This window comes from Tupaia chinensis, unplaced genomic scaffold, assembly GCF_000334495.1.
Source record: "Tupaia chinensis unplaced genomic scaffold, TupChi_1.0 Scaffold000487_1, whole genome shotgun sequence".
NCBI lineage: Eukaryota > Metazoa > Chordata > Mammalia > Scandentia > Tupaiidae > Tupaia > Tupaia belangeri.
Window position 1 is genome coordinate 622,390 of NW_006159999.1, and position 12,176 is coordinate 634,565.

The window sequence follows — 12,176 nt, forward strand, 5'->3', positions numbered from 1 at the left end:
TTTTTCTATGCAAAAATGCATCATGACTTTTCCAACAACCGTATACACACACACACACATACACACAACTATATATATATATATATATGTATATATATAAATTATATATATACATATATGTAAAAAATACATTATGACTTTTCTGACAATTCACCCACCCAACACATACACACACACACACACACACACACGGTTGGGTACTACCCATTTTACGCATGGTCTTGGAGACTTGAAATGTTTTCAGCACATTAAGGTGGATCCACTGAGTAATGCAAAGAACCTTCAGAAAGTTTTGGGTAAGCGGAATTAAATATTTTGATGCCAAAACATTTTTTAAAATCCATGCCTAATTGTTCCTTCTTGGTACACATTTTCAACAAACTTTTCAAAGAGCTCTTGTATTACATTTAAAATTATTTCCTCTTCAGATGTTTGAGAATTATTTATGTAAGAATGAAACTGTTATTGGGGCAACAGGTGGCATGGAAGTTAAGGCACTGGATCTCACATGGCCCTACTCTGTGGTTCGAGTCCCAGCCCAGAAAGTTGAAAATAACTCTGGGTGCATGTGTGTGTGCCCGAAATCACAAGAGAAGACCAGAGGAATGGGACTGTGGCATGGCCATCCCTCCTGGGGTGATTCCTCAGTCCCCCCTCTCTCTTCCACCCTCTGGGAAGTGCCCGTGACCCACGGGGAAACAAAAACAAAAACAAACTATTACAACATCTGCACAATACAAAGTAAATTTCTTTATCATCTAGAATGGAAGATAAGAATTCCAATAAGCCAAGTATTCTAGACAGCTTTTGATTAAGATGTGATTTTAGTCGGGTCAATTAACTTCTCTCAGCCCTAGATTACCCTTTTGGGGAAAATCAAGTTTTTCAGCCTCACTCACTCTATGAATAAAGATGATTTGGTAAATGAGAAAACCCACGGAGATCCCCAGATGGTAGGTACAATATAAAAACAAAGCATGTTTTGATAAAGGAACTACCTCGCGACCGCTTCACTGAGCAATCTGAACTAATTGTGATTCCACCTTCGAGGGGGTTCCGTGTGACACTGACATATCTGGCTATGCTGGCAGACCTGACGAGGGGGACAGGCGGGAGTGGGGACGTGATGACCGAGTTCAGATAGGGCTGGGTGGGGCGGGATGGACTAGGACACGTTTGTGAGTCACTACGCTATTTGAGTCAGGTAGAAAGTCAGATAAAGATCCGAGAAGAGGCCTTCCTTTGAAATGACTGCCGTATTCTGAGTCGAGACAGGAGGGGCAGGAAGCGGTAACACAGTATTGCTGTGCATCTGATAGTTGTCAGGGACAGAAATATTTTGAGAAGCCCTCTAAGAGGTTACGCCTCAGGCTCAGCTGGCCAGGAGCGAGAAATTTGCTTCCTTTAGAGCTGCAAATCTGTCTCAGAAATAAGTGGCATTTGCAGTGGATAGAGTGGGAGACATGTTTTGGTGGGAGGAAAATGGGAGAAATAGTCACTAGTTAGGCAATCAATAATTTTTTTATGTGAACTTTGACTAAGAGCATTATAAATGCTTTAAAGAAATTAAATACAATATTTTTAAGAGAATTATTCATTTAATTTTATTGTTATTATTTAATTTGCTACAGGATGTAAGTGCTCACCAGAGAGAGAGAGAGAGAGAGAGAGAGAGAGAGGGAGAGAGATGGAAAGTGAGAGAGCAAGCTACCGGGTCCGGTACTCAAACTGTGGTCTGCCATGTGAGAGTCCAGTGCCTTAACCACCACGCCACCTGTTGGCTCCTTAAGCACAATATTAAATTGATAAGATTTTTGTTTAAGAATAGTATAGAACGATAGTCTCAACAATTTTTTTGCCAACAAAAATGAGTGTTATTGACATCTTTATTAAGCGTCTTTGCCAAATGTCATAGTCGTAAACTGAAAGAGAAACACATCGGCATCTTTGCTTGTTTCTGTATATTCGACAGCGCTTGGAATGTCATCGTGGCTGGGGTTTAACCAAGGGGTAGCCCAAAGCAAGCATAGGTTATGTGTTGCGACTATATGAGGGGAGACTCACAGCGAGGACCAAGGAGTGGACGCGGCATGCACAGTGACTTGCAGACCGGAGGGTGGTGGAAGGCACAAGCCAGTGGTAGTAGAACCAGGAAACTCAAAACCCTGCCGAGACGTGTGCAGAGCAAGCTGGCATGCTGGGAGGTGTTGGCAAGAGCATCTGCCTTAAGTCTGTAGTTTAGATAGCACGTACTTATTGACACTAAAAGATCTAAGTAATACCTCTGACATAAGGTGGATAATGAGATATACGAAGAAGATCCCAAACGAGGGTACCAAATGTTTGAAATTTCAAGTGCCATAAACTTTCACCTTCTAGATGTCAAAGACCACATAAGAAGCAACACTTCTAAGAAGTAAAGAGGAGGAGGGTGATTCAGGTGTTCAACGGAACATTTTGTGTTGATTACAAAATTTAGAAACTTAAAAATAGCTTGTGGTGTAGACAGATGACATAAGTTCATTTGGAATTGGGATTTAGGAGCGTAATGAGGATAAATCATTTGGAACCAGAAATTAAGAGCAAGTGGAGCACTTTTCCACCTCCAGACCCGGGCACACGGTAGGTTTGTGGTCGGGGGGAGAAATAGGTGGCGATCCAAGAAGTCTACAGGGACAGCAGCCCTCAGACTTGTCGAAATACTGGAAAAGGATGTTGGAGGAGAGGGTAAGGTGCAGACCTGGCTGGTGGCCCCTGTGCGTCGGAAAGCAGGGTGTGAGGGTTTGAGGACTGAGGAAGAGTCTGAGATGTACCAAGGAAACACATTTAGTAGTTAAGTATGTGAAGCAGAAACTTCTGAACTATCTTCCGGTTAAAGATGGGGAATGCACGCGAAGTACAGCCTCTTGCAGACGGGTTACAGTGGTGAGACTTCCAGCGCCGAAGGTGGCTCAAACGCTGTTCTCCTGTGGGGCTTCCTGACAAGAAGTGAGCGGGCACCCCGCAGCACACAGAGCTCAACGGTGTCACATAATCCAGAGCGTCTGGGACTTTGTCAGCGGCCTTTGAAGACATGTCTGGGCTCTGGCATCTTCCACTGCACCCAGAGAGCTGTGCATGCACTATTCAGGACAGTCAGAAATGCACATGTGTGTTTCCCCGTAATCGCCTAGTAGGGAAGCATTTGTGATATTCGTAGGTATGTGCTTTTGATTACACGTTACACAAACTTATTTTTCTTACAGTAACTGATTTTTAGTGTGTATGAATTTAAAGATACACGTATTTTTGGCTCTTTGTAACTATTTGATGAGAACACTTGTATTATCAACTCAGTGACAAGTAGGTCCAAGTATATAAATGTACTATATAAATGTGCTAATCTGCTGCTATTTCATTAAAATCATGTGAATATATCCAAAAATATGACAATATGAATTTATACTTGTAATAATATTAGCTAACTTTTTTGTGTTTATGCTATACACTAGACACAATCCAAAAACTGATGTGTGTGTGTGTGTGTGTGTGTGTGTATAGTTCTTCGCACTTGCCAGAGAGAGAAGAGAGACAGGGAAAGTGAGAAATCACCCCTTGGGAGGATAGTCATGCTGCAACCACTTTGCTGCCATTATTTTCCTGAGATTTGGACATGCATGCACACCTGGTGTGTTTTTCAAGCTGCCGGGTCCAGGACTCGAACAGAATAGTTGGCCGTGTTAGATCCAGCCACCTGAGCCACCACACCACATGCTGGCCGAAGACTGTGACATATACTGTCTCACATAATTTCCATGAACAACTCTTCAGGTAGTATCACTGACCACAGTTTCTAAAGGAGGACCGTGGAACCCAGAGCAGTTAAAGACTTCGCACAGGGACATTTATAGAGCATGGAGAGAAGCCACATTTTGAACCCTCACTCCAGGTCTGATACTTCTAACCATTATCCTACCCTGTGCTTCAGTCAATGTACTCTCTAGAGTTTATATTCAATCATTAAAACAGGGAACAGTTAGGCAGTGAAGGAAACAAGACCGTTCACTTTGACCCAAGAGCACACGTCCACATGTGGCAAAGGATAGACATATCTTTTGGTTAGTGTTTAAATATTTGCCACTCATTCATTATTCCTTTCACAATTTATTGCATGCCTTCATTTGTGCTAGTGTTAAACTCTCAGGTAGGGGTTGGTTAAGGGCAAGTAAAATACTTCCGTGCCTGGCTAATAGACTGTCATGTCTGAATACAGATCTGTGTATGTGGAACATGCCCCTGCTATTTGGAAGAATGCAAGCACGGGGACACTTCTGGAGGAAGGGATAATGAACAAGAAGGATTAACTACAAGGCAGAGTTGAACTGGGCTCGGAAACATATACTATAGGCATTTCCGGTAGAAGTATCAGGTGCAAACGCACACTGCAGGGTGGATTACAGAACGGCAAGGAGCTTGGTTTAGCTCAAGGGGTGATACAGAAGAAAAGAGCCACGGTCAGTAAGAACAGAGAGATAAATGAGAAGGACACTATTGAAGGCTTGAATTAGGTGCTACCTTTTAATAGTCTATCATGTAGTGGGGAATTTGGACATGTTTAACCAGCGAAATGCTGGGATGAGAATAGCTATATTTAAAAGAGACTAATATGGAAAACTTAATGAGTACAAGAATTTGCCACTTGAAAATAACTACGGAGATTTAATATAATAAATAAACAAGGAAGATCTTTCAGGCTTAGCTATAACTTAAATAACAACTTAGGGGAGCTTTGGTTTTGTAATTATATGACCTTAGTGGGGATTACTACTCTCCTATTTCAAACCCTTAAAACTTCTGGCGGCAATTAAAGAAAGGAAATAAGCCTGAACTAGTATTAAATTTAAATGTTGTAAATTAATAAAATGCTCTTAGGATGTACTCTAAGTTCAGTGTTTTCTTGTAGTCATTTGGTGTGTGTGTGTGTGTTCTCTGGGAGTGATAATATTTGATGGATCTCTATTTTTGTTCTGAAAGAAAGTGACAGTGGTTAGGATAATAATGAGCAACTCAATATACCTCCTGTCTTGCATAACTTTGCCCTACATTTGATGAAATAACTTTTAAAAATCAAGTATAACGTAACTAAAGAGCATATTTCGTAAAGGCAATGAAACGTCTTTCCAACTGAAACTGCTTTGCAGGCACAGATTTGAACACCCCTGCATCCACCCACTGTCTTTGTGAATGTTTATTAAAATCTCTTTCTTTCACCAAATACACAATAAACATACAAGAAATTAGATATCCACATTATGAAAAAAATAACAAATGGATCGATAGCTATGAGATGCAAAGACATACTACCTATGCGTGTGTGTGTGTGTGTGTGTGTGTACTCACCAGAGAGAGCCACAGAGACAGAGAAAGTGAGGATTCATCCCCAGAGATGCCTATGCTGCAATGCCTTCACCCCCATTCTCTTCTGGATTTGGGGTATTAGCACACACGTGCCTGGCATGTTTTTCAAGCACCAGGTCCGGGACTTGAATTTGCAAAGTTAGCCCTTTGGGAGCCCTGCACCTTAATCACCATGCAACCTGCTGGCCCACCCTCAGTCATTTTAAATACTTGGTTCTGTTAAATTTGGGTAGTTCAAAAATCTTCTGAAAACTTACTTGGAAAACTCTGAATTCCCCCAAAAGTAATCATTTCTAAAATCATTTAATGCTAATAATGAATAGCTTGAAAATAAGTGCAGGTAACATCATTTTCCAGAAGGAAGTTAAAAACCGCTGTAGGTGAGTGGTCCTGAACAGTTATTTTTCACGTGAGCTGGAGAGCTTTTTATCTATGTTGTCTGTTTAGTTATACACAAATTTATTCAGATCCTTCTCACAGTTCAGGTTATTCTACATATAGAAATAGAAATTCGTTACAGGAAACTTCACTCTACCTTTAAAATAATCCTAACAAACAAACAAAAACAAAAATTAACTTGCTTTATAATATTTCACCATCAGTAAACATTCTATGTGACAGAAGGACTTGAAGAAACTGTTAAAAAAAAAAAAAAGTAGCGGAAGTTAGTCCTGATAACCAAACAGTACACACACTTAGCCTTTCATCATCTGTTTGTGATAAATACTTGGTTCTGTTAAATTTGGGTAGTTCAAAAATCTTCTGAAAACTTACTTGGAAAACTCTGAATTCCCCCAAAAGTAATCATTTCTAAAATCATTTAATGCTAATAATGAATAGCTTGAAAATAAGTGCAGGTAACATCATTTTCCAGAAGGAAGTTAAAAACCGCTGTAGGTGAGTGGTCCTGAACAGTTATTTTTCACGTGAGCTGGAGAGCTTTTTATCTATGTTGTCTGTTTAGTTATACACAAATTTATTCAGATCCTTCTCACAGTTCAGGTTATTCTACATATAGAAATAGAAATTCGTTACAGGAAACTTCACTCTACCTTTAAAATAATCCTAACAAACAAACAAAAACAAAAATTAACTTGCTTTATAATATTTCACCATCAGTAAACATTCTATGTGACAGAAGGACTTGAAGAAACTGTTAAAAAAAAAAAAAAGTAGCGGAAGTTAGTCCTGATAACCAAACAGTACACACACTTAGCCTTTCATCATCTGTTTGTGATAAAAAAAAAGTGACATTCACTGTATTTTATCATTTCTGTGATAAACCATGTAATTTGGAGATAAAATCACGCGGCACAAGAGGTAAACAAACCCTCCTCCGGTTTGTGGTGGGGCTAATTAGGCATCTGCTACAGACAAGCCTGAAAGCTCAAAAGAGGGGTTTTCTTTCTAGTACCCTAAACTTGTCAACCGTATTTTTAAATGGGATGCTTCCCTGCTTTCTTTGTTTTGGAATTCAGAAAGTTGTTTGCATATACTAAGTCCAAATATCTACATGTGTGGAAAGGGATGTTTGCTGTATCTAAAAATATTTGTTTTTAAGGCGAGCAGCATGTGCATTTAAAATACATTGGTTCTTCCATTCTTTCTTGTTTGCTTCTAGATATGAAAACCAAAGTGTTCGCTTTTTGAAGCCACAGCGACCAGCCAGAACAGATTCCTACACGGATGTCAGGACTCGGTCTGCCCCACAGCAACCGCATCGTGCGCATCATGGCGTCTAAAACGCTTGCCTATTTTCTCAGCCATCTCCCAGGATCCTGTGAATAATCAGAGACTTTTCAAAACTGCTAAAACCTTCGACGCTGCTGCTATGTCAAGAATGTGTTAACCCAGGTCGTTGGAAGTCCCGGTCCTCATGAAGACTCACCAGCCAGTCAATCCAATCGCCTTTGCACCCAAACCGGTGCCTTATTCTGGAATAGCAGTGACGTGTTGCAATGACCTCAGGACAGTTGTTTTGAAATATTCTCTTCTGCAGAAAGTACAGAAAATAAATGAGATGAATTGACAGGAAGCTGCATTAACAAAGATCCTAGACGCAGGATATGAAAGAGGTGATGATTCTATAAGAGGTGCCAAAAAGGTGAAGTCTATCGGAGAGGTATTTGACCGTGGCAACGGCTGTTCGTTTCTCTCTTTGGACAAGACCACTCTATGCGATTCGGCGCAATCTCTCCGCTTTCTCATAATCATAGATCATCAAGAACTAGCTCAAAGAGGTCCCATGCATTATGTTCAAAGAGGCAGGTCAGTGTGTCAACCATTAGAGTAATACCTCTCAGGGGGAAAAAGTTATTCTTTCTTTTAAGTTTCATTACTTAAATGTATCTTTAGGAATCTGGTCCACAGGTAAAAGTTCATCTCCCCAAAATGGAAATGCAAAGTAGTATTTGTGGGTAGACTGTGTCACTCCTCCAAACTGAAATGGGAAGAACGTATCAACAATCATTCTAAAACACAGGGTTGTTTTTTTAATTATTATTTTGCAAATTGTTTCATTTCATGAACATGACGCTTTGAATACATACAGAGACACTGCCCCCCCGCCCAGAACACTGATGATCAAAGAGATTAAGTGAGTCGCCCTGAATCTCAGAGCCAGGCGATGGCAGAAAATGGTCTTAGATACAAATGTCATAAAATTAATCTTGCTTCTGTTTCTTTTCACACCTGCCAAATCCTTTTTTTATCCAGATATTATACATATCTGTTTGAATCCCTGTCACATTATAGACTAGATAAAACCCTAGAGTTAAATGAAAGACAGTTTACTGCAGTAAATCATATCATGCCTTTGAGTTCTAAAATGAAATGGGAAACACTTTCCAATGGGAAAACAGTCTACATTGCTCTGAGCCTCCAACTGCCCTGTTTCAAGAACATCTCAGACGTTTTTCCCAAATCTCGGAACAGCAACGTAAAGACCTGCTCACAGATGAGCACACGGAGGCTTTTCGAGGGTAAACCTGCACTTAAGGCTCCCCAGGTGAAGCTGCGACCTGGGAAAGGGCGTGAAGCTGGCTGAACTGGAAAGCCTGCACGTCTTCAACTACACAGAAGTGCCTCTTACTAGAAACTGCCTCCAGCAGTGAAACAGTTATCTTGGCTATGTTAATGCCTATCTTTAAAAAAAAAAGTCTCTCTTTTATGAGAGAGAGAGACCTGGACATTCCCAACAGGCTCTTCACACCACTGTGCACCCTCAGCCTCAGCTGACCCTGATTGGTGGTGTGTGTGCATGCTGCCCTGGGACAGGACCAGCCTCTCTTCCACTTGAGACCAGGTGTGTCACCACAGCGCCCCCACCTGGCCTGCTCTGCTCATGCCCTTCTAATGACTGCGCTCTTAGGTGCAATTATGCACCTAATGTGCCTCTATATGTATATATTTTTTTAATTTTTCTTTTTTTTTTTTGAGAGAGTTTTTTTTTCCCCCCCATGAGGCTAGTGCGTTCGCCAGAAAGACAGAGAGAGACAGAGAGACAGAAAGTGAGAAATCACCCCCCAGGGGGGATGGCCATGCCACAATGCCTTTTCCTCCATTCCCATCTTGGGGTCTTGGGCACGCACGCACACATGCCCGGTGTGAGTTTAAGTCACCGGGTCCGGGGCTTGAACTGTGGTCGACTACATGGGACTCCAGCGGCATAACCATTATGCCAACTGCTGGTCCCCCTCCATATATATTCTTGCCCCCTTATTTCAAACTCTGGATATTTTAGTTTAATGTCTTTCTCATCCGCCCACCCATCCTCCCATCCATCCCCCCACTCATCCTCTTCCATCTATTTTTGAAGAAGTGGCGTGAAGCAGGTCTGTGCTGACATGCTACTTTGTGTCAGAGAGAAGGTGCTATTTCAAGTGTGAGTGATTCAATGAGTCTAAGACAGATCTCGTACCTAGTGTATGAGAGAAAAGAACACTCTCGAGAAGCCGTGATCAGAGAGAAATCTGAAGTGAACTCTCTTCAGACTTCTCAGAGGTAAAACGTGGTTCTATCGAAAGCTCTCTTGGGGGCCTGCAGGTGGTGTGGTGGTTAGGATGTTAGACTCCCACATGGCTGACCACAGGTGGTGTCCCCACCTGGCAGCTTGCTTTCTCACTTTCCCTCCCTCTCTTTCTGTCTCTCTCTGGTGAGTACATGTGTCCTATAGGAAATTTAAAAGTGATAATAATAAATAAAATTAAGTAAGTAATTATTTAAAAGAAAGAAAGAGAAAAAAGGAAGGAAGGAAGGGAGGAATGAAGGAAGGAAGGAAGGAAAGAAGGAGGGAAGGAAGGAAGGAAGGAAGGAAGGAAGGAAGGAAGAAAGGAAGGAAAGAAAAGACAGAGGAAGAAGGCGACCCCTCCTGTGGCCAGGCCCGTGGCGCAGGCCCGTGGCCACGCTGCTGAGTCACTGCGCTCCAGGGGCGGTGGCACACGGCGGCTGGGCTTGATTCCCCGACAGTCTCGGAATCCTGGCCCCTGGTGAGCTGCTGTCAACTAGGTGACTGGGTCAGGTCGGAAGCTCGAGGATGGCCTGGGCCACACGGCAAGAGGATGTCTGAGAGAACTGGGGGGCTGCTGGGCCTCTGACCCCCACATTTGGGAAACTGAGGCAGGCGAATCATGGCACGGCAAGACACTGTCTGAAAAAAAGTGTTCTACCCAGTTTCCCTGGGTCTACACAGTCTTCTCACGTCGGTTAGTTCTATTTGCTGTCTCTGCCACTGAGCGGGTCACTTAGCCCCTATCCGTGTGGGCTCCCGGGAAGGAGGGTTAGGAACATTTAAAGGAGGAAAGGCTGACATGCATCCTGTGGCCTGCGATGGTCAGTGTACAGCATGACCTAAAGGCAAAACACACTTTAATGACGTTAATGATAAATAGAAAGGACTCGCAGCCTACGACAATGCAAAGCCTCTTTTACTCCTACTGGCCCTCGTCCTGAAATAACCCAGAATCCTGCTCTCCATATGCTACTGATCCTTCAACGAGAATAACTTCCTCCCTGACGTCTGCAGAGCTGCCATCTGAGGAGAAGAAGCCACCCTGCTGCGTGTGATAACCGGGTGAGGAAGCTGAGGCGCCACTCAGGAGACTCAGCCCCACTTGGAAGGCCAGGGACCATAAGGCGTGTGTGCCTGTCCCCTAAGGTGCCTGTTTGCACATGTGTGTGCAAGCGTGTTTCACCAGGTTGCTGGATTTTCTAAAATCTAGATCCTCCTGATAATTTTGAGAAAATAATTTCTTTCTCTTCTCACTTCTTTATTTTCTGAGTCTTCCTTTTACATTTGAAACATGATTGTAAACGTGCATTCTGCTGCATGATTTATTCACTAATGATTTAAAGAGATATTCACGGGGGCCAGCAGGTGGCATAGTGGTTAAGGCACTGGACTCCCACATGGTTGATCTCAGTTTGAATCCTGGACTTGGAGGCATATGTGTGTGCTCAAAATCCCAAGAGGAGCATGGAGGAGAAGGGATTGCGGTGTGGCCATCCCTCCTGGGGGGGTAATTTCTTGCTCTCTGTCTTTCTGTCTCTGTCTCCCCAGCAAGTACATGTGCCCTATAGCAAAAATCTCTAAAAAGCAAATCAGAAAAAGAGGTATTTCTGATACTTCTGTGATCTGTCAGGAGTTCATCAGAATCCAGAATAGTGCAGAAAACCAAACAGACAGATCTCGCCTTCTGGAAACGTACATTACGTGTCGCAAAGGCACAGAGAGCCAGCCATGCACGCCGCATGTCAGGTGGGATCGTGGAGAAGATTCGAGCGAGGTGAAGAGCAGGTGACCATGGGACATGTAAGACACACTTCTGTATTACCGAGAGACGCTGTTGTCATGGGGCGGTATTGGTACCTGAGCATGGCATGTGGGTGTCTGGTACATGCTTTTAAAACAGATGAAAAGCACATGCAAAGGCCCTGAGGAAGAGCAGAGGCAGAAAGCAGTTTGGCGCGTTCTGGAATGTTCCAGTTGACTGGGATACAGGAGGAGATGAGGTGACAGATCTTGAGACCGGGGAAAGGTCGCAGTGTTGAGGGTGCCAGCCTCATCACCCAGGCTCTGTAGGCCACTCTAAGAACTCTGATGTTCAGGACCAGCAGATGGCATAATGGTTATGTCACTAAACTTCCACAGTCAACCATAGTTCGAGTACTGGACCAAGCAGCTTAAAACTCATGCCAGACGCGCATGTGTGCATGCCCAACATCCCGAGAGGAGAATGGAGGCGAAGGGATGGCCATCCACCCTGGGGTGACTTCTCACTTCTCGTCTTGTCTTTATCTCTCCAGCGAGTGCATGCACATGCCCTAGCAAAAACTCTAAGAAAAAAGAGATCTTTAGTTTTCAGTCTAAGTGAGCTGGAAGAAGCAAGGTTGGGACTCTGTCAGAATTCTCTTTTAAGAGAGTGTCACTGCTACGGGGACCAGCAGTTAGCGTAATGGCTATGTTGCTGGACTCCCACGTAGTCGACCACGGTTCGCGTCCCAGAACCGGTGGCTTAAACTCATGCCGGGTGCGTGTGCGTGCGTGCCCAAGATCCCGAGAAGAGAATGGAGGAGACGGGATTGCGGCGTGACCATCCCCCCTGGGGTTGATTTCTCGCTTTCTGTCTCTATGTCTCTCTCTGTCTGTCTGGCGAGTGCACGCGCCCTACAGTGAAAACCTCTCCAAAATAAATAAATAAATAAAAAAGAGTGTCACTGCTGGTCGTGTTGAGAATAAACTGTCCTGCAGAAAGAGCGGTCAGATAAGAGGTAACGGTGCC